The 4,749-nt window shown below is 36.8% G+C and overlaps 1 long non-coding RNA gene across 1 annotated transcript in view; it reads right to left on the bottom strand.

The window, feature by feature from the left end:
* Window positions 1–2,240: 2,240 nt before the first annotated feature.
* Window positions 2,241–4,749, bottom strand: part of LOC125616647 — a 27,715-nt gene continuing 25,206 nt past the window's right edge. The window contains exons 2-3 of the long non-coding RNA XR_007347378.1: window positions 4,417–4,490; window positions 2,241–3,174 (exon numbers count right to left, since the gene is read on the bottom strand). This is a non-coding gene — a long non-coding RNA (uncharacterized LOC125616647). The remainder of the gene's footprint in view (window positions 3,175–4,416; window positions 4,491–4,749) is intronic.

Raw genomic sequence — 4,749 nt, 5'->3', positions numbered from 1 at the left:
TAGTTCTGATTTAACTAAATTTAACTGAGTTCAACCACCTAAAAATTTGATGGTGATAAACAAATGTGCAGTGATCATAACCTCCACTACAGTGGCTTCTGAACATATCTGGAGGTGAGCCAGAAGGCAAGCTAAAAACTGATCCACTGTCCAACATGAGACAGTACTTCTTGGGCACCTTCAAAAGCTATATAAAATATACAATGTTTGTGGCAACAGACGGAGAGGTTTTCTCAAGTCATAATATTCAAAAGACAACACCACCACTACAGTTAACTGTATAACTTGTTAGCAAGTTATTCCAATGTTTGGAGCTTGAAGAAGATGAAGTTTGGAGATATCTCGATGTGGCCAGCACATCTTACCTTGGCCCTCAGCATATTCCTATGAATGGGTAGCCAGTTACCCTGGCTATCCTCCAGGAAAGCAATCTCCCCAATTCAATTTAACAAAGTGCTCTCATAAATGAGGCATCTTTTTCTAGTAATAAACTCCACGGTTAACTTTTAGAGTCCTAACCTTATTGTATAAACCATTTTTAAACAGTTTTTCACTATATATAAAACATATTCCCTGACAGGCAGGTAATTATCTAAATGATGTCACCAAATCCTTGTAGAGGACCAAACCTCTTACAGAACTTCCTCGTTCCAACAGACAAAATGAGGGCCCTTGGAATGCCAACAGCTGTGACTAAAATGAAAACCATTTCTTCTAAAGTTAGTGAGCTTCTTTTATAGGATCTTTGGGCTCTTGCAGGCAGGGGTCCCAGCTGTTGTCCAGAATTTCCCCCACTTAGTACACTGACAGTTTCGCAGACTCTGTCCCTGCAACAGGTCTGGGATGATTAACTGACTCACATCCCTGATCATTTATATAAAACAACACTGTGGACAGTGGTTTTTAAATGTCATGACTTGAATAGACTAATGTGTGACCAATAGACCCTTTTCCCTTATGAACTAATAGCCTAGAAAACTCAGGCATGGTGAAAATTAGGACCAAAAAAAGTTGAAAAGGTAAAAAGCAATTATTTACTTTCCACTATGCAGAGAACACTGTATAACATGCACAATGATGAGGTTAAAAATAAGTTCCAAAAGTTGTATCATCTGTTGGGTAAAACCTCCAAAACAGATCTTAGGATATGTACAAGCAAATACACTAGCAGATGCCTCTAAAAACTCTATTTTACACTCTCAAGGATGCTTTTCAACTAGGATATTTTGCATCCCAGGGGTATTTAGCAAGGTCTGGGGGCATTTTTGTTTGTCACAACTTCAGGGATTGAAATTGACTTGGCATTTAATGATCAGAGGTCAGAGATGCTACAATGTCCCACAAAGCACAGGACAACTCCATGACAGCGAATTACCTGACCCAGAATATTAATGATCCTGAGGTTGAGAAACACTGCTCTAGAGCAGTAGCGTCCAACTGAAATTTAATATGAGCCACATACATAATTTTAAAACGTCTAATGGAAGCATTAAAGTAAAGATTGAGGCAAAGTAAAAATAGAAAATCAGTTTAATAATATATTTTATTTAACCTAATATATCCAAAATATTATAATTTTAACATGGAATCAATAGTTTAAAATACTTGAGATATTTTACATCATTTTTGTGTAAGTCTTCAAGAAACTTTGTGTAAGGCTGGAGTTGTGGCACAGTGGTAGAGCACTTGCCTGGCACGTGTGAGGCCCTGGGTTCGATCCTCAGCACCACATATAAATAAATAAATAATCCATTGACAACTAATATATATATTTAAACCTTGTGTAAATTTGCATACATCAGTTCGTGTATATCAGTTTGAATTAAATATATTTCAAATACCAAGTGGTAATATGTGGCTAGTAGCTACCATATTGGAAAATGAAGTTGTAGAAGATTCAAACTATCTATTTCATCTTGTTGGTATAGAAAGAGTTGGATCTCTTCAATTTACAAGACATCAGAGGAGTGATCTACAAGCTTATATAAAGATGTTTCTTAGCAAACACCATGGCAAGGACACAATTGAATAAGACACTTGGAAAGCCTTAAAATGTAGCACCTGAAGAACAAATGGATTTTTAAAATAGAGTTTTATAGCTGGGTGTGGTGGTGCAGGCCTGTAATCCCAAGGGCTCAGGAAGAGGACCTCATTTGAGGCCAGCCTCAGCAACTCAGAAGACCCTAAGCAACTTAGCGAGATTCTGTCTCAAAATAAAAGGGGGACAGGAGCTGGGGTGTAGCTCAGTGATGAAGCAACCCTGGATTCAATTCTAGTACCCCCCTCCAAAAAACAAACAAAAAAACAAACAGAGTTGTCTACCACAGACTGATGAGTGTTGATTTCATTAATTGAATGGTGAATGAAATCAAATAAGATATGGCCAAAGAGCAATTTTGAATGTTTTAGAACATGGAACACTTACGTTCATCCACCCTGTACATTTAAAATCTCCAAAATGTACTAAAACTATTTATCTAACATAAGTGCTCTAAATTTTAGAGCCTCTTCCTTCCACACAAAATTTAAAACAACTTTTGAATTGCAAATAAAAAAGTTTCATTGAGTGCCAGATCAGTCAGTCAGCACCATTTATTTAGCTAGCATTGTACATAAACCATTATATTATCCAATAAAAGGGGATTAAAAACAGCTTCTCTGAATTGCTTGCAATCTTCTTGGGAATAAATAAATGATAACATATGAAAATGATTTTAGGACATTTACAAAGCAACATTTTATTGAGTGTTTCTATGAACATTACTTTATACTCTGGGGCATTTTTAAATAATATAGTTCCCTTTGTTGATGTAGGAATAGCTAAATATCATAGAAATCTATTAAAATTTACTGCCTCCAAATCATCCAACTAAGCCAGTTACAAACAATTAAGTGCAGCTTTATTTAGAGCTGCACTCCAAAAAGCTACACATAAGAGTAGTTAGTTACATAGTTTACCCTTTCAAAAATAATTCTTCAAGTGTTAATCTTTTCAGAAAAGAGAAACCTCATGGCTAGAGTTCACAAAAACATCTGTGCTGCCACAAAAATGTCACCAAATTGAAAATCAGCATTCTTTCTCACAGCAATGGCACCTTTGTAAGGGCTGGGGGACCCAACCCATTGGCTGATGTCTGCGTCTTCTTTTGCCTTCAGTTTAATGCCAAACGTATCCTAAAAAAAGAAGACACTGTCATTTGTATATATTTATCTGGTATTTTGGTAAGCAAGACAAGAATCTGAGAGAAGTTCTTAGAACTTTTAACCAAGTACAGAAATGTGGACAAAACAGAAACACACAATGATTCATTATCTAGAAAATTTATCTCAAGCATCTGGAGAAGCAAAGATAGTTAGAAATATGAGATCTGTGCCAAAGGAACCTGAAATGCATTCTATGCAATCACATTTTTAATTCAATGCTTCATATGCTGTTTTCTAAGAGAATGGATTTATTAGTTTCAAATAATAAAAATTAGAATTCTGAAATTTGACTCTCCTTTAAGGACTTAAAAATCTTATTTACAACTCAACAGTGAAAAAACAAACAACTCAATTAAAGATTGGGCAAAGGCTTTGAATGAATATTTCTCTAAAACAAGATATAAAAGTGGCCATTGATCACATGGAAAGATGCTCAAAATCACCAAATGTTAGTGGAGATTAGAAACTTCTGGAGATAGATGGTAGTGATGGCTGCACTTAATGCTACTGCAATGTACACTTAAAAAATGATTAAAATGATAAATTTTGTTTTAAGTATATTTTACCACCAGCCCAAATTTACTGCCTCCAAATCAGCCAACTAAGCCAGTTACAAACAATTCAGTGCAGCAAAACCCAAGAAAACTTCTGCAAAGGAGTTTCAATTGAGTACATACACAAGTCATTTAGGGCATTCTCTTTGGGTCTTTGCTATGATCCTGTGCTTGATCACTTCCTTGTGCTCCAGAGAGAGAAACAATGGGTACGTACAAAGCCTGGTGGATTTACCTTTTTCCTGTGCACTAAATCCCTCTATTGGCCACCAGATCACTTGATGTCACACAGGTATCTCAAAACCAGAATGTGACCTGAATTTAACGTCATCTCTCCACAGCTGCTTTTCCTCTTTTAATCCTTATTCAGATTTTGGGATCACAATCCTTTTAGTCTTCCAATCCAAAAATCTATGAGCTATTCTTGGTTTCTCCTCTTCAGAGAAGAAACCCTGCATCTAATTCATCAAGAAAAGCTGATTTGCTCATTGTTGGGCCTCCTCCCATAGCTCTCCGACACCATTCTGCTGCTCCAGAATGAAGGCCTATTCATCACACTGCACCAAGCCTTCGGCAATTTGGGCAAATGAAGAGGAGACAGGCTGGATAAATGATAAGAGAATGAAGATCTACAGTGATTGAATCTGTTTGGGCTTACCCTATGAAACAAGAAGGAAGACATCTGTACTTCTTCACAAGGTTCTTCTCAATGTCCATTTCAGTTACAAGGTCCTCAACATAAAGAAGGGGAAAGTTCAGAAGCACACCATAGAATATTCATTACATTGTTGGCTGCTGAGAAGAAACAGGCTGCTTTTACCTATCCTGAGCTGAGAGCATCTAGATTTTGATTGGATTGTTGCCAGAGCTCATTAGCATAGTGTACCCTGACCTGGAATAGGGAACAGGAAAATGACCAGAACTTACTGGGACCTGAACGGGAGATGAGTTCTTGACAATATTGTCTACATCTGGATAAGAAGTCAGAAGG

This window comes from Marmota marmota, unplaced genomic scaffold, assembly GCF_001458135.2.
Source record: "Marmota marmota marmota unplaced genomic scaffold, marMar, whole genome shotgun sequence".
NCBI lineage: Eukaryota > Metazoa > Chordata > Mammalia > Rodentia > Sciuridae > Marmota > Marmota marmota.
Note: the sequence above shows the minus strand (reverse complement) of the source record. Positions and strands in the feature narration are given on the sequence as shown.